We start from the raw sequence: 19,514 nt of genomic DNA on the forward strand, positions 1-19,514 counted from the left end.
AGTGCATGATTAGATATGCTCACTGCTGCATCTGGGTTCAAGAAGGCTCTGAGTATTTGAACTTGGGTCTTCATGCTTGCATGGCAAGTCTTCCTTCCTTTTTCTTTCTTTCGTTTTTGAAATGGGCTTTGTTGATCTGTAGAATCATATAGCTGTGTTTTATACATTCAAGTGAATTATGAGAAAATTAGGGCAAATGTGCCCGAGCCAACTCCTCGGTTACCTTGTACATGGCTCCCAAGATTAAGTGGCAGGCCATGTAGAAGTTTATATGTGCCAAAACTGTATGTTATTACTTGATGCTTTTTGTTGCTGTCGTTTGTAGTTTTCACCGAGAAATACAATTACCAAATTGATTTACTGAATCCAGATAAAAATGAGCACAAAAAAGAATGGATTGATAATATCAGAAGTCATGGTAGTCATGACCAAAGGCTCACAGAAAGTAGCCATTGATGACCACTATGTATTCCCATCAGTGAGTAAAGCTATACTCTGAGCTGAGCATGGTGGTGCATGCCTTTAGTCCCAGCACTCAGGAGGGTAAGGCAGGTAAATCTCTATGATTTCGAGGCCAGTCTGGTCTACATAGCTAGCCTCAGGTTGGCCAAAACTAAATATTGAGACCTGTCTTGAAAAAAAAAATTACACTCTGACCTAGGCGTGGTGCATCCCTGTAAACACATTTGGGAGGAAGAAGCATGTTTTTATTTACTTTTGTTTGCTTTTTTGAGACAGGGTTTCACCATGCGACTCTGGCTATATTGGAACTTACTATGTAGAGCAGGCAGAGCTAAAATACAGAGATCCGCATGTCTCTGCTTCGAAAGCACTGGGATTAAAGGTGTACTCCACAACGTCCTGCTAAGAAGCAGTTTGAAGCTGTGCCTGGGTAATACAGTGAGCTGTGGGCTAGTAAGACACTGTTTCTAAAAAAAAAAAAAAAAAAAAAAAAAGAAAGGAAGGAAGGAAGGGAGAGAGGGAGAGAGGGAGAGAGGGAGGGAGGCAAAGCAGATGTTATGCATTGAGAGGAGCAATCTAGTGTGTCATGAAATAATCTGCAAAAAGACTTTATTTGAAAGCTGTATACAAATTTAATACTTAATAAATCCCCTAAAACTTTGCAGTTTCTTCTTATAAATGTATAATATGAAGAAAATGTTGGGAATGTCTGTTTATCAAACTCCTGCACCTCTAAATAGACTTTAGTTTACTGAAGTGTGCCATATAGATTTTACTTTCTCTGGATGTTGAGTTGTGTGAATGTCCTAAAACACTCACATCTTGTCACATTGCATATACACACAGACACACAGACAGACACACACACACACAGACACAGACACACACACACACACACACACACACAGATAAATCCAAAGCACTGGGATTAAAGGTGTATATTATATGTATATGGGCACATGGACATTGAAATCTGCATTCACATACAGAGTTAAACCAGCTGATAAATCTCTCTGTCTCTGTCTCTTCCTCTCTCTCTCTCTCTCTCTCTCTCTCTCTCTCTCTCTCTCTCTCTCTCTTTCTCTCTCTCTCTCTCTCTTCTACACAAAGAAAATGTAATCTGGCATCCGCTCAACACCAAATCACCAAGGACATACAGCATCCAGATATAACATAGGGATAGGCAAAGACACATTCACCATCAAAAGGGCACTTGGAAATGTGCACACGCATAAGCCTAACTGCATGGACTTACACGTTCAGACACACTCCTGCTCGTGCAGGCACAAGAATCGACATTTAGACAGGGCTCAAATCTTGCTCACGATCCAGACCTTCTCGGCTTCACACTGGCTCTTACACTACAACATTGAAGCTACTACATTTAATTTTTATTGTAAGGAATATTTATTTATGTGTGTTCGTATGTACTCCATGTACACATGCAGAAGTCACAGAACAACTTTTGGAGTTCCCTCTTTCTACCATGTGGGTCCCAGTTACTGAACTCAGGTGGTCTGCCTTAATGGCAGTCAACTTTGCCCACTGAGCCATGTCATTGGCCCCCAAACCTAGTATTTTATAAGAAGCCATTGTCACAAATCTGCCCTGGTACACAGTCATTTGCACACAGCATTGGCTTACTTGCAGGCATCGTACTCAGGCTCACAGCTGCACAGAGAGGCAATCAAGCAGATGAAACAATCCAGACTCATGCATTGCAAAGCCACATAACCACCGAGGCTTGGAAATACATAAACACAAATCTTCAGATGCACACACATTGATTCACACATTCCACCCTCACTGAACAACACAGATGCACACATTCTAATACATGCCCACATGTTTTAGACACAAACCCACACCACACAAATGTTTCCACTGCATTTATCACATATAAAGGAATATCAGCCTTCTGAAATTTACAGGCAGAACAGAGAGACTCACACGCACACATGTAGATACGGACAATTGTAAATCTAGTTCCATAGTCAAATAAACATACACCAGCATGTGTATATACAGAATCATGTTCACATATGAAGTGTATACTAGCAAATATACACAAAGGGCTCAATGTCCTTCTATTTACCCTTGAGCAATTCTTTCTCACATATCTGTGTTTCTATATGAACATTGAGATACTTTACAACTATTAACAAATTTTCACGTACAAAGACACTCTTACAGAAAAAGAGGTTAAGCTCATTTTCTTGGACATACACATGGCACATACAATGAGGCAAATATGCATGTGAAAACCTCTTTTGCAGGGATAATTGTAACAGGTATACACAGATGAAAAAAACAGTTAATATACTGTTGTTACCTGTAATAAGTAATTCCTCGTGAGAGGGTTCATTATGTGCTAGGCACTGTTCCATGCACTCTTAGTGTATTAACTCATCCTATCCTAATGCTAATGTTACAAGATAGGTAGTTTTATTTCCTCCATTTTGCAGACAAGAGACTGGGGCTTTGTTGAGGTTATGTGATTTACCCAAACCACACAGCTAATAAACAGTAAAACCAAAGGTTGTCTCTAGAGAACTTGCAGACTCAACTTATTCACATTTAGAAATATATTCACCTCAAAATAATTTGAAATATATATATATATATATATATATATATATATAATTTCAATCATGTGCATGCATAAGCCAGTTCCCATTTACTAATGCACTTAGGTACAAATGGTCATTCATACCAAGTTATGGACAAGTTCACATTACAGACATTTTAGCAGAAATATATATGCCCAAGAAAATATATACATATGTGGTCACCATCACAAACTCTACTCATAAATGACCACACTATTGAATACACAAAACATCTAAATACAGCACCTATAAAATAGCTATGTGAATCCATGTTAGATACCTTCCCAACCAAAATATACAGAACCACACACTATCCAGATATACCTGCACACATGCTAGATTCAGTCATCTCACACAAACATACGTTCCCTCACACATACCACTTAGATTTTTCTCTTCCCCATCCATCCAGAAGATTCCACATATCCTAGTTAGATATACCCACATTCTCACACGCACCACTCAGATACATCCACTTTCTCACATATACCCGACACCAATACACCCACACTTTCATACACATCCCATTTATATAATCCATTCTCATATATATGCACATCAAATATGCTTACACTTACAGTCACTCTATCCAATTAAAGTCACACTTATACAATCTCCAACACAGTATGCCCACACTCTTACATACAGTATTTAGATACTCTTAAATGTATCCTCATCCCAACGTGGAGCACTCTTACCTGTCTTAGGTGTACCTATGATCTCTTTCAAATGCACACTCTCAAAACACACCCAAAGTGATATGTGTATCCTCTCAAAGCACTGCACTAAGACGCACCACCTAGATATATTCAGTTTCCAAAGCCAAATTGGTGTACCCAGAGGCACACATTGGCATATCACCCAGATTCTAACCTGATTCAGAGAACTATGTGTGTTAATACTTTCTGTTTGTTTGTCTTGTCTCTGTCTGTCTGTCTCTCTCTCTCACACACACGTACATACACTTTGCCACCTAAGTATATCCATGCTTTAACCTGCTTACTATTCAAACACACCTAAATTCGAATCAATTCTATTCCAAATGTGCCCACACATGGTCTCACACACAGCCAGAATATACCCATACACTTTCTCTCATGTATAATCCCAATACACACACTCTCATGCCCACCAAGTCCACTGATGTAAACTGGATGGTGTCTATGAAGAATGTACATTTGTGTGGGAAGTACTGTGCAGAGTGTGGGTTGGGTATATCCAGATGGTGTGGAGGAGAAGAAAGCATGGGTGTGTTTGGGTGGTAGGTTTGTGCAGAGGCATACACAGATTGTTTGTGGACAGTTGAAAATATTTGGGTGGGATGTGTGTGTCTGTCTTTGTGTTTAAAAGAATCCTTCCCTCCCTAGTATACACAATCATCTCACATGCACACACCATGTAGAAATACATATAATCTCTTACATATACACACTTCTCATATTCATGCCCTGCCCATACCTACTATTTTTCTAAGATATACTTTCACTTATACATATTTATTAACAGTTACATTTCTGCCCGGTGGCGTAATTTGGATACTCTCTGTGAAATGTCCAGATGTACATACCTACTTTCTCATATTATCTGTCACTTTGTCCTTTGTCTTTCCCCACACACACACACACACACACACACACACACACACACACACACACACACAAACACACACATGTCACACACACTCCAACCAAAGTTCTTAGTAACCCAGGCACTATTATGATGCCAGTGGTGAGAAAAGAGGAAGATTTTTTATCTTTCAAAGTTTTATCACAGGCTCCAATGGTCATTGGTGAACATGTGGAGACTACAGTGCAGAGTGGGTGCATGCATATCATGTGGACGAAATGAAAGCTGGGTGTATTTGGGTAGGAAGTTTGTGTAGAGGTCAGTCTGCACAAGACCAAGGCCAAATCTCATATCCGATAGGCAGATGCACAAATACCTTTATTTATTCACACACAGGCACATTTCCATTGGACTTAGTCACAAGTACATCCATTTACTCTTTAAAATAGGCTATATTCACATGATATACCATGAATGACATGCATCTCACTCACAAAACACAAGTGGGGGGACACAGAAAAGTATTTTTACATATCTACAGAGATATGTAAAAATATATGTATCATATCTAAAGAGATGATAAAGAAATATGGGTACAGAAGAGGAAGCTCCCAAGTGTGTATACATATATCCTCAAACATAACCACAGAAGTATATTCATACACAGACACACATACAAACACACACGGACGCATACATATCTGTATAGGCGTGTTCACACATATCTGTACCCAAATATGCAAATGCTTATAAATGAGATGAAGTATACATATGCAGATATTCTAACATAGACTTGTATACACATCTGGTCATGTACACATGCTTATAGTTTGTACATACTTTAATTCATTCTTATAGGTATACAATTAAATATAGAAACGCAGATACTCACAAAGCACACAATCACAGTCAAGTATATGTACACTGTTACATTCACACACCCATTCTGAGAAGCCACATAAATGAAAGAAGAGTAACTTATATGTACATTGGAATAGAACATAAGGGCATATTTCAACACATGCACATATAGAAGTACACTCATGTATTCTTGCATGCGCACTTGTTGATCTGCATAAGAAAATTTGACCCACATATCACATACATACATGCAATGGCATCTTAAATAAATGCATACACACATAAATGTACTTGTGAATTAAGAGTGGCATGCACATAGATTTAAATACATTATTCTATAATATATGCTTTAGACCAAACCAAGATAAATACAAACATACAAATGCAAATAAAAACTGTGCAAACTGGTACTTCACACTTTTGTGTATTGAGATGGGCATACCCACAGGCTTATTCAAAAAATATACCCTTAACTGTGTTTCACAACACATGCCTATGTACAGATATGTTCACCTGAATATATGCAAGTCAGGTATTAGCAAATACTAGCATATATATGCACAGTCACTCAAGACATTCAAATACACAGTCACACTCAAAAATTCAAATAAAACACATATTGAGACACATGTGCCCAAGTATCCTGCAACACTCATGCATACCATAATCAGATATGCACTTACAACAAACTACAAATGTACCTATTCACCTATGCACACAGCCTTGTGGCCGAATATAATGCACACTGCTGTAAACGCCACAGTCTGTGCACACAAAAAATATTTTTCATTCATATACTCTTCTCTTATCCCCATGTGTCTATTTATACTTACATTTCTTTAAATAGATATGAACACAAAGGCTTGTTTAGAGACAGTAGACACTCAAACATGCACATGCAGACATATAATGAAAAATGCTAAAGAATCTATACAGACTTTTACACATAGGCCTGTTCACACAAATATATGAGATACACCTACAACACATATAGGCATGTTCACACACAAATACATTCTCCTATGTGCATGGGACATATGTATCTATTTTTACACTCACACAAATTAGATGAATGCACACTGAAAGGCACACATGGAAAAACAGGAATATACACAATCAGCACCAACTAGGCATTGCACGCATGCACACGCACACACGCACACACACCACACACACTCAACAGGCCTAATACAGGCTCAGAGAAACACACCAGTACTTGGGTCCGAATCAAACATGACCATTTACTCCCCCAGGAAGACATGCAAAGCCGTGCCCTCCAGTACAGACACAAACCTATTCAGACACCCACATAATCCCATATGCCATCATAGCCTGTTCACACACATATAAACTCATATCCACCTACAGTGCAGTGATGAGACATGTACACAGAGACTAGACGTGCAGTCATTTGGCTTCATGTATATCTATATATATATGCCTTGTTTTAGGTTGAGATGACCCTGGGCAACAGGCTAGTTCCTCTCTTTCCACATCAAATGCTTCTTCAGGAAAGTCATGTCTCAAAGAATCTATACAGACTCATGTTCCAAAGGGTCCAGCCTCCTGTCCCTCAGAGGAAATCTGGTTTCAATCTCTCCCCTCCTTTGGCTCCTCTGCTGATTCCCAACCCCTTGGTATTCTACCACATCTCCACACCTAGAAACCAGCTAGGAAACCCTATTCTCCCCAGCCCAGGGTCTAGATGGGCAAACTCTGCTACAGATAAGGCTACTGCATGGACCACACCCCAGCTCTACTGAAAGCCCTATAATCTCAAAAGCTTCAGCCTTGTCTCCAGTCCCTGCCAACCACTGACCACAAGCCAAACTCTTGCTAATTTCCCCTCAACAGAGGGACACATACCAGGGCCAGGAATTCTGCAGGCTGCAAGCCAGGCCTCTGCTGGCTCCCAGTCTGGTGTGTGTGTGTGTGTGTGTGTGTGTGTGTGTGTGTCTGTGTGTGTGTGTCTGTGTACACAAAGAAGGGGAAGTATATGGAAAGAACCCTGAGTAGGGTAGGGATGACTGCCCACAACTAAGTATCATTCTTTACAAATGAGAAGGAATAACATAAAGCTTTTCTGCTTCCCTCTACTTCCCACCTTCCTTCCTCCCACCTTCTGGCTTCCCTAGATTTCTGCTGAGACCCTGGAGAAAAGGTGCTAATCCTTCCCCTCATCCATAGCAATGCTAATCATGAACAACCAGCAACATAATAGTGACCCTGATCACTGCTCAGCACCATCCTATAAACACATTTAATTGTTTGCATGCACCAATTTATTTAATCCCTGCATACATCCGTGAAGAAAGGGTTACCAGTCTCTTTGACAAATGGGAAAATCAAGGTTCAACAAGTGACATGCCTCCACTAAAGTTGCGAGCTAGTAGTTAGGAGCCGTGTCCCTAGTAGAATCCATGTTCTCCATATACCAGGTTTTCCTGCACCTCCAGATACAGGGACCTCTGGCTACTGTGTCATAGATCTGGAGGTCCCAAACACAATATGGGTATCTGAAACAGAAACAGAGAGCCATGTGATAGAAGCCAGGGCCCACAGTGTGGGGACCACTATGTTATTCCTGTCCCCAGTTTATTGTCATGGGGATTGGTTAAAGCGCTCTCAGAGCCCAGGGCCTGAATGTGTTCCCTACCCCCACCTTACCTTCCTCTATTCCTATAGCAGCTTCCTCCCACTAGCTGGGACACATCTTCCAGGGTGAGTGAGCAAAAGTATGTTACCTGTAGGTAGAGACTGGGAAAAGAATAAAGGAAGGAATGAGGGGTGGTCTGCACTAGGAGCAGCTTCCTCGTCAAATCTACCCACCTGCTTGGTGCCCAGGTTCTCTGTCTCTGTCTCTCTTACAGACATAGACAGACAGACAGACACACACACACAGAGGGAGAGAGAGAGAGAGAGAGAGAGAGAGAGAGAGAGAGAGAGAGAGAGAGAGAGAGAGAGAACAAACAAACAAGCTAAGGAACCTGGAGAAGGAGGAACGGAGGCTGCAGACATTGTGAGAACAAGGTTCAATGGGCTCTCAGGTACCCCTTCCACAGCTAGCACATAACGTGACCATAATGATAGAAACAGACCCGGTGAGGGGTTGGGGGTGGGGAAACAGGTGGTGGTTCCCTTTCTTCTGGGACATTCAGGATTAAAGAAGATGGGGAAAGATAAGCAGTCTTGGGAGTTGAGTGTTGTCTAGTCAGTGATGAAGCAGAGACTAACAGAGAGACAGGAAGCATGACAGTGATAGAGACTGAAATATATGGAGAGACAGAAGAAAGTCCCAGCCCCCTCCTCCTTAGCTCCTTCATGGAAGAATGCTGACTACTTACCTGGGTTTTCTTAGCAGGACTGTCTTGGAATTCAGGAAGGAGGCTCACTCTGTTTCATCCCGGATAAACCACAGCCCAGGCCACATTGTGGGACCCTCACTGATCTGGCAGCCAGTGACACTCCTGCTTCTGTTGCCGTGGATACAGCCTGGTTGGTCTAAATCGCTGGCAGCAAGAGAAGCAGGTGCCAGAGGGGTGCACTTGGTAGAGCTGGAGATTTTGGGGAACACCAGGTGGGCAGCACACAGCTTTGGGATGCCCAAGTAGTGGGCAGGTGGGGGTCCTGGTAGGTGCTTCTCCCACTACACACTCCCAACCCCATCTTCATGCCACCAGTCTGGGAGGGGCCAGCTTCTGGCTCACTGTTCTGCCTGCTTAGCTACCACGGTTCCCCACCCCCACCCCCACCCAGTCTGCCTGCTGGCCGCAGCCTTTTGTCCTCAGAAGACACGGTCCCAGCGGGGCCTCTGCCAAGCTTCTAGCAGATGCTCAGGGTCCTGGACTCCTCCCTGGGAACACATGAGCCATGGCCTGGGAGGGCCCCAGGTTAGGGGCACACTCTCATCCAGGCTAACCCCACTCTCCGGGCCTGGCGAGGATGGAGAAGAGGTGCAAGTCCACAGCCAGAGGCAGCAGCAGAGGTGGTGTTGGGGAGGGGATGGACGCCAGAAAGAGGGGGAGGGGTGGAGGGAGAGAGAGGCTGGCCTGATAGCCGTGTCCCAGGTTTTAGATCCGGGTTGAGAAGGGTGGCTCAGAGCATCCAAGGGGGGTCCTGAAGCGAGACGAAGGTACAGTGGACCTGCTGGAAGGAATTCCTGGCCTGGGAATCACCCCGCTTCATACAAATCCAGGTTCCATGATGCGGGAACACCTAGCTTGCAGAGGGTCCTCAGTGAGGAGACCTGGCCCCTTAGCTGGACCCTGTGTAGCCTGTTGGTCCTCCCCTCTCCTCGATTTGCACAGTCCCTGCCCGAGGGGCGGGTGGAGGAGGGAGGGAAGCAGGGAGAGCTAGGGAGGGAAGAAGGGAGGCTGAGCAGCCGGGAGACTCCCAGCCACCAGCAAGGTCCTCCCTGGGGCGGGGCGGCTGGGGTTGGGGGAGGGGGCTGGCGAGACCAGGAGAACTTGGCTGCCTGGCTGACTGAATGGGGATGTTTGGTGTGGTGGTTGTTCTTGCCAGGACAATAGCTAGCTGACAAAATCAGGCTCAGGCCTTTCTGACTTGAAAGAGGCCTGTGTGGAGGTGAGGGGAAGTAGTCAAGAGGTTGCTGAGAAAGCAACTTGCTTAGGCTACTCATGCAGCGAGGGCAGGGCTTTGTAAAGGTCTGGGGTCTGGCTTGGGACAAAGATTCGGGGAGGGGGGAGTTTCTCAGGTTTGGCATGGAAGGCTTGGAGGATAAGATAGATAACCTTATTTAGGATGGGGTTTTATGGGTAGGCTCTGGAAGCTGTCTTGGAGAGAGGTGGAGGAAGAGTCAGACACCCAGCTCAGAACCCCTGTCAGGATATCCCTAGTGATACTTCTACTTTTTCTGGGCCAGGAGGCAGGCATGAACCCTACTTAAGGCTGTGTTTCAGGACAGCATAAAGTAAAAGATGAGATGGGGAACAGAAATGGGAAGACCGGGGAATACAATTCTATTTTGAATTGGTTTAAATAGGGACCAAATGCCGTGGTGGTTCTTCTAATTTATAGCAGTCAACAATTCCAGTTTTCGATATAAAAATTGTATTTTATTTGTCCCCCCCCATTTGTTGGTTCATTCATTAAATAGCTTTATGTAGGTCCAGTGCTGGGCTCAGATGACTTGGGTAAATCAGACTTGCTGTCTGCCCTAATGAAAACCATGATCTGCTACCAACCTGGGGGCCAGGAAGTCATGCACCTGTATCTGGATCCTTCTGGTACCTGTGAAATGTAGATCCCCAGGCCTGCTCTCTGGAAATATAAATCTGGTAGGTGGGAGAGGTGTGAAACATTTTTAGAAAACCTTTAGGTGGTTATTTTTATAATCTCTAAATTTGGGCACCATGCTTTGGAAAGGGATAAACTCCAATGGACTGAACATAAATTCGCAGTGGAAATTAGAAAGGACCTTGGATTGATCTAGAATCTTGTGAGATGCTTCTAATAAGACTGTGTGGTAGGATGATTTTTTTTTTTCTTTTTTTCGGAGCTGGGGACCGAACCCAGGGCCTTGCGCTTGCTAGGCAAGCGCTCTACCACTCAGCTAAATCCCCAACCCCGGTAGAGATGATTTTGTATTAAATTCACACACACACACACACACACACACACACACACACACACACACACACACACCTAAAAAGGAAGAGCTGGTTCTGTCTTAAGTTGGAAAAACACATTAAGTAAGATAACACATTGGACTAAAGGAAGGCAGAGATAATAGAAAATAGAGCTAAAAGAGAAGATCCACAAAGCTAAAGGCTCCTTGACAGATCCTCGAGACATCTTGATTTAGGAAATAAGAAAGCATGTCAGAAGGATAAGGAACAGAGGGGCACTACACTACTGAACATTAAGTTAGAATGAGAGGCTGTTAGAATTATATTTTTATGCTTGCAATTTTGAAAAATTTGGTACAAAATTTGCTAAAAGTCACAGGAAATATAGATATCTGAGCAATCTTAAAATTTTTAAATAAACTGAATTTATGCCTTTAGAAGCTTGATATATATATATATATATATATATATATATATATATATATATATATATAGAGAGAGAGAGAGAGAGAGAGAGAGAGAGGGAGGGAGATATGTCTTCAGGAGGTAATGCAAGCATGAAAAGCTGAGTTCATATCTGCACTCATGTTAAGCCTGGCATGGCTCTGCCTGCCCGTAACCCCATCATTGGTGGGCAAGGGCAAGTGTATCCATACAACTTGCAGGCTACCCAGCCTAACCAAAGCACAGTGAGCTTCCGTTCAGTGAGGGACACTTTTTTCAAGGCTTTTCTTTTTTATAGAGGGCAATAGAGGAAAAGCATCTGATGTTTTGCTCTGGCTTCTGTCCACCTACACGCTCTCCAGACCCAGACACTGTCCAATAGTAAATTTTGCAAAATATTCAGAAAAAAACCTCTACTAATTTTCTATTTTTTTTTTTTTACAAATTCTTCAACGGATTGAAGAAAAATTACAGGTGCAAAAGAAAAGTACCCAAACAAACAAAAAACTCATAGCAAACTTAAGTTTTCTAAAAATTTAAAGAAGTCTATTAAAATACTATACTTTTAAACATCACACTTAGTGGGGAGATATTGAAGACTTTTGTGCTGTTGTCTACTTGATGCAAACAAGAATTACTGGAAAGTGGGAACTTCAATTAAGGAATTGTCTGTAGCACATTGGTCTGTGGGCATGTCTTGATTGATGATTGATCTGGAAGGACCCAGACCACTGTGGGCAATGCCACCTCTGGGCAGGTGGACCCAGTGTGTATTAGAAAGCAAGTTGAGCAAGCCATGGAAAGCAGGCTAGGAAGTGACATTGCTCTGTGGTCTCTGGTTCAGTCTTGACTCCGTGTTCCTATCCTGACATCCCTCAGTGATGGACCTGGAATTGCAAGACGAAATGAACCTGTTCTTCCTCAAGTTGCTCTTGGCCAGAATTTATTACAGCCACAGAAAAGCAAAGTAGGACACTTCCTAAGATTGGGAACAAGACTAGGTTGCCTGCTATAATCACTTTTATTCAAATTGTACTGCAGGTCTTGGCCAGTCTAAGAAAAATATATATAAAAGGCTCCAGATAGGGGTTGGAGAGATGTCTTAGTGGTTAAGAACGCTGACTGCTCTTACAGAGGACCTGGGTTCAATTTTTAACACACACACACACACACACACACACACACACACACACACACACAGTGGCTCACAACTGTCTGTAACTCAGTTCTAGGGACCAACCCCCATAGACATATATTCAGGCAAGACAAAGCTGATAAAAAAAAATAAAATACTTATAAAAAGGCTCAAGAAAAATGTTGCACAGCATCTACACAATGGAATATTACTCAGTATCAAAAACAACGAATTTTATGAAATTGAGAGGCAAAATGGTTGGACCTGAAAATATCATCCTGAGTGAGCTAACCTAATCACAGAAAGACATACATGGTATGCACCACTGATAAGTACATAGCTACCAAAATGTTGAATTCACCCTAGTTGCTCTAGAACAAATGAAACCAAGACGGATGATCAAATGTGAAGGCTTCTACCTTCTTTAAAAGGGGAATAAGAATACCCTTTGGCAGGGAAGAGAGAGGCAAAGATTAAAACAGAGACTGAAGGAACACCCATTCAGAGTTTGCCCCCACATGTGGCCCATACATATAGAGCCACCGAATTAGACAAGATGGATGAAGCAAAGAAGTGCAGACCCCACAGGAGCCGGATGTAGATCGATCCTGAGAGACACAGCCAGAATACAGCAAATACAGAGGCTAATGCCAGCAGCAAAACCACTGAACTGAGAAACGACCCCGCTGAAGGAATCAGAGAATGAACTGAAGAGCTTGAAGGGCTTGAGACCCCATATGTACAACAATGCCACAACCAGAGCTTCAGGGACTAAGCCACTACCTAAAAGACTATACATGGACTGACCTGGACTCTGACCTCAGAGGGTAAGCAATGAATATCCTAGTAAGAGCACCAGGAAGGGGAAGCCCTGGGTCCTGCTAAGACTGAACCCCAGTGAACTAGGACTGTCGGGGAGAGGGCGCAATGGGGGGGAGGAAACACCCATATGGAAGGGGGGAGGGAAGGGGATGTTTGCCGAAACCGAAAGGGAATAACACTTTCAAAATGTACATAAGAAATACTCAAGTTAATAAAAAAATAAATAAAACCAAAAACAAAAAAAAAAAAAATGTCAGTACAGGGCATGGAATACTCAGCTATGAGTTTTTGGTCAAGGAAGCCCCAGGTGTCTTCAAAATAACATAGGTTATTGCTCTTGTCAATGGGTACCCACCGTAACTATATAGTAAGGCTTTACCGAACACCTTGGTTGCAGGGCATAGAGAAATCAATCTCAAACTGAATAAGTAACTTCTTCCTCTCTGGCTAGCTTTCATAGTGCCAGAAAGAGCTTGGAAGGTAGCTGAGGGAAAGAAAAAGTATCAATGGTCTTACCAAGTACAATACCTTGCATGCTACAATTATGACCTGCCAGGTAAAAGGTACCCACTGGTGCAATACGGAAACAACTATTATGGGATAACTAAGCACTTTCTGATTGGACTTGAGGCCTGCTCCATAGAAGGAATTTTCATTCCAAGTACTGTATACCCTAGGGTAGAGCCTGCTATTATTATTTTGCTAAATGGTTATGCTGTCAAATTGATTTCTAATATGATCATATTCTATTACACATGTATATGGAATTGTCAAAAATAAAGAAAAATGGAAAAGTTATATACATTAAACATACTAACATTTTGTATATCAGTTATAAAAATTAAGCTGTCTGATAAAGAAATAGAAAAGACACAAGAAAAGTAAGCATGCAAATATTTACAAATATGACTGTACAGCATTAAAATGTATTTAAAGTTATTAGAATTAGAAAAATTATCAGGGTTATGAGACAGAGTTAATTCTAAAAGTAGGCCTTTCTCCTTTCTAAATGCTCTCAATAATACGTTAGAAAAACGAAGAAGACATTATTAAAAGTTCTTTTATTCTTTGAGAATTTCATACACACATACAATGAAATATATTCGTATTGACCCCTCCAACCATTTTCCTCCAATTCTCACCCAACACCTCTGCTTCCTGACTTCATGTTGTAGTAGTCTGAATGAAAAGTATTCCAAATAGGCTCCGGTACTTGAATTTTGGTTCCTCTGTTGGTGGCCCTGTTTTGGGAGATTTGGGTGATCCAACCTTGCTGGGGGAAGGATGACATTGGAGGTGGGCTTTGAGGTTAAAAGTCTCTTGACAGTTTCAGTTCTTTATCTCTGCTTCATGCTTATGATTTAAGGTGTGAGCTCTCAGCTTCCTGCTTCTGCCACCCTGTCTGCTACTTGCCGTCATACCTCTACCTTACCATTATGGGCTCTTGGATCTCTAGACCCATAAGTCAGAAAAGAAATTTTCTCTTCTTTATGTTACCTTTGGTCATGGTGCTTTATCATAGTAGAAAAGTAACACGCATGTTACTACATATATGTTACTTGTGTGCAAGGGTGTGGAGTAATCCACTAATGGTCACAACTTCAAAGAAGGATACTCCTTCCTCAGCAGCTATCAACTACCAGTATCTCTCTAGTAAAGGGCCAGGACTGGAAAACTTCTCTCCCATGTATTCAGGAATTTTGGGTGGTTTGATTTTGTGTAGGTCTTGTGTACTTAATCACAGCTGGTGTGAGTTCATGAATGCATGCCATGCCCAGAAGACAGCATCTCACAACCCTCTTCCCCATCCTCTAGCTCTTATATCCTTTCTGTCTCCTCTTCTCTGATGTTCCCTGAACCTTGGCTGGAGCAGGAGGGAGTGTGTGCACGCGCGTGCATGTGTGTGTGCCTGATAAAGATGTCTGATTTAGAGCTGAACACTCACTCCATCTTTCATTCTCTGCACTCAGACCAGTTATGCATCTCTGCACTGAATGCAGTCCTCTGCAAAAGGAAGCTTCTCTGACCAAGGTTTCGAGCAATGTAGGTTTATAGGTATTTATAAATAAATACGAATATTTAGAACACAAATTGATAGCGTGATGATTAGCAAAATAACAATAGAAGATTCTACCATTGGATCTAAGACTGGTCCAGCCATGGGCTTAACTCTTTTTTTATTAGTTCTTTGAGAATTTCATATGACATGTTTTGATTATATTCACTCCCATCCCCAACTCTTCCCAGATCCATCACTCCTTCCTCATCTATCCAACTTTGTACTCTTTGAAAATCATTCCTCAAGACCAATCTGTTCTACCCAATTATTCTTTGGAATGTGTGGTCTTTCCCTGGAGTGCAGTTGACTACACTCTTAGAGAAAACTGTTTTCTTCTTTCAGAAGCTAGTGAGTACCAGTCACTGCATGGCTAGGAATGAGATTTTTGTACTGAAATCCAATCTCCCTGTTGAGATTTTGTCTCATTTGGCTTGTAAAGGTCTTATGCATGCTGTTACAACATTGTGTGTTCATATGTACAAATGTCAGGTTGTGTCCAGAAGACAGTTTCCTTGTAGACATCTCCAATCTTTGGCTCTTACACTCTTTCTTCTCCCTCTTCCACAATGCCCACTGAGTCTTGGGAGGAGAGGGTGAAGTACACATGTTCAATTTAGGACTGATCATTCTACAGTCTTGCACCTTGGCCTTTTGTGGATCACTGCTAGTCATCATCTACTGCAAGTTGAAGCTTCTCAGATGAGGGTTCAGAAATACATTGGTCTATGAGTATAATGATAAAACATTAGGAGTTGTATTTAATACTATGTTCATTTAGCAGAATAATAGTAAAAGGTTCTCCCATAAGGCCTATGATCTTTCTAGTCACAAGTTATTGGCTTGATAATGGTCCCAGATACGGGTTTCATCTGTGGAGTGGGACTTATGTCCAATCAGAAATTGGTTTGTCACTCCCATGATGTTGATGTTATTATTGCACCAAATGAGCATGTCTTTTCAGGCATGTGATTATTGTAGGTGACAGGGATCACAGATGAGTGTGGTTGAGGATTACTTTTGTGTTCTGGTAGTATACATAGGATCTTCCATCACCATGAAAGCTAGCCAGTAGGATGAAGCTTCTGTGTCAGTAACAACTTGATTCCTTATGTTGAATGACTCAAGTACATGCTATCTTCAGCAACAGGATCCTTCCTACTGTCCAGTTCTGGAGGGTAACCAAGAACAATGGCAATGGCCTGTATTGTTTGTTTGTTTTTCTGGTTGAGGGAGTCTATGGGACCTCATTGTTTAACAACTCCAATTGATTCCTGGCACTGAACACCTTCTTCTTCTCCTCCTCCTCCTCCTCCTCCTCCTCCTCCTCCTCCTCCTCCTCCTCCTCCTCCTCCTCCTCCTCCTCCTCCTCTTCTTCTTCTTCTTCTTCTTCTTCTTCCTCCTTCTTCTCTTCTTTTCTTCTCTTTTTGTTATCTTTATTAACTTGAGTATTTTTATTTAATATCTCCCGGTTTTGGGCCAACATCCCTTAACCCTCCCCTCCCCTTCTATATTGGTGTTCCCTCCCCATCCTCCCCATCCTCCCCGCATTACCGCCCTCCCCCCAACAATCACGTTCACTGGGGGTTCAGTCTTGGCAGGACCAAGGGCTTACCCTTCCACTGGTGATCTTACTAGGCTATTCATTGCTACCTATGAGGTTGGAGCCCAGGATCAGTCCATGTATAGTCTTTGGGTAGTGGCTTAGTTCCTAGAAGCTCTGGTTGGTTGGCATTGTTGTTCATATGGGGTCTCAAGCCCCTTCAAGCTCTTCCAGTCCTTTCTCTGATTCCTTCAATGGGGGTCCCTTTCTCTTCTTTTAGTTTGTGTGCATGTGTTTTGTTTTTAATTTTGTTTAAAAGATTATTTTCACACAGTATATTTTGGTCATGTTCTCCCTCCCTAGCTCCTCCTCCTATATCATCCCTACCTCCTAACTACACAACTTCATGTGATCTCTTTTGTCTCAACTTAAAAAACCACAGGAAAACAAAAATCAATACAGACTAAATGAAGAAAATCACTAAGAGAAAACCCAAACCAACCCAATACAAAACCCCAAACAAAATATGCATACAAAAATGGAGTTCATTTTGTGTTGACCAGCTACTACTGGGCATCAGTCCTGCCCTGCAGTGTGTTTTATATGCCTAGTGACCTTCCGTTGAAGAAAATGGGTTTCCCCTTTCTCAGCATATATTGACTGCATATAGCTTCTTGGTTAAGAGTGGGATTTTGTGTCCACTTCTCAGTGTTGAGATTTTGTCTGGTTTGAATTTGTGTAGGTCTTGTACATGCTGTCACAGTCTCTGTGAGCTCATATGTGTATCAGTTCTGTTGTGGCTCTTTCCTAGGAATCATCCACTATTTCTGCCTTTTCTTCTCTAGAGATCACTGATCCTTGAGAGGAGGGGTTTGATAAAGACATCCCATATAGTGCTCTGAAGTCTCTCTCTGCACATTGTCCTATTGTAGATCTCTTTGTTAATTACTATCTACTGCAAGAAGAAGCTTCTCTGATGAGGATTGAGTGATACTGTGTCCCATGACTATAGCAATGTCATTAGGGAGTTATTTGATTGCTATTCCTTTAGCAGAATGATTGTTAGGCTTTCCCTTTAGGCACATGACCTATGTAGTCTCAGATTATTGGCCACTTTATCAGTGTCAGATATGGGTCTTAAGTCCAATTTTTAAAAGTTGTTGGCTTCTATAACTTTTGTGCCACTACTTCACCATTGTATCTTGGAGACCTATGTTGTAAGTGTCAGGGTTTTTAGATGGGTAAAACTGATGAAAACTTTTCTCACCCAGTGGTGTTCATAGGACCTTCTAGCACTGTGAATGCTAATCAGTAGTGGTGAAGCTTCTACTTAGTCACCAGATCAATTTCTCCATGTTAAATGACATAAGTAAATGTTTTCTTCAGCTATAAGGTCTTGCCATCAGGTTATGGAGAGCAACCAGTAACCTTGGCAATAGCCTGTGGTAATTGGGGGAGGGGACGTCTATCAGATCCATTTGGTCAATGGCTTAACAAGATACAACCAATTCCTGGCACTGGAGGTTTTATTTGGTGGCATAAGACATCTAGTGGGGGCATTGTCTCCTCCATTGTATGGTGACTTTATTTAAATTTCTGTCATTTGGGTATATATTTTAGGAAGTTTCTTCAGTAGTACATTTCTATATGGTTTTCAAGTAGCCTTTAATGTTAGTTGTCAATCCTCATATTCCTTTCTTCACCCGGCATTCCCACCCCCCTCTCAATTTTTTTTTTTTTTGGTTCTTTTTTTCGGAGCTGGGGACCGAACCCAGGGCCTTGCGCTTCCTAGGCAAGCGCTCTACCACTGAGCTAAATCCCCAACCCCCTCTCAATTTAATCCTCCGATTTTAGTTACTTTTTTATCTTTTTATAACACTACATTTCACATTCCTTAGAAGACCCCTTACACTTCTCCACCTGTGGTTATTTACTAGATACATAATCTCTGTGGTTATTTGGAAAGAAGCACACACATAGAAAGCTTAAAAGCTAACATCCACATGTAAGAGAAACATTGAAATATTTGTTTTGTTTTTGTTTTTGTTTTTTTTTTTTTTAGGTCTGGATTACCTCAGTCAGGATAATTGTTTCTGGCTCCATCCATTTACCTGCAAATTTTATAATTTCATTTTTTAAATAGATGGATAGTATTCTGTTGTATAAATGTACTACATTTTCATTATCTCTTCACCAGTTGATGGGCATCTAGGTTGTTTTCAATCTCTGGCTATTATGAATAGAGTGGCAATGAACATGCATGAGCAATTATGTCTGTAGTAGGGTGTAGAGTCCTGTGGGTATATGCCCAAGAGTGTTATAGCTGAGCTTGTGGTAGATTGATTTTCAGCTTTTAGAGAAACCTCCACACTCATTTCCATAGTGGCTGTACCAGTTTGCACTCTCACCAATAATGGAGAAGTACTCC

General features: G+C 41.9%; 1 long non-coding RNA gene across 1 annotated transcript; it reads right to left on the reverse strand.

The window, feature by feature from the left end:
* Nucleotides 1-7,757: 7,757 nt before the first annotated feature.
* On the reverse strand, nt 7,758-9,187 carry LOC116888347. Its single transcript, XR_004386304.1, has 3 exons — nt 8,843-9,187; nt 8,166-8,255; nt 7,758-8,014 (listed from the first exon to the last, which is right to left on the reverse strand). It is a non-coding gene; the product is annotated as an uncharacterized LOC116888347 (long non-coding RNA).
* Nucleotides 9,188-19,514: the final 10,327 nt, after the last annotated feature.

The sequence above is a fragment of the Rattus rattus genome, chromosome X (assembly GCF_011064425.1).
Source record: "Rattus rattus isolate New Zealand chromosome X, Rrattus_CSIRO_v1, whole genome shotgun sequence".
Taxonomy (NCBI): domain Eukaryota; kingdom Metazoa; phylum Chordata; class Mammalia; order Rodentia; family Muridae; genus Rattus; species Rattus rattus.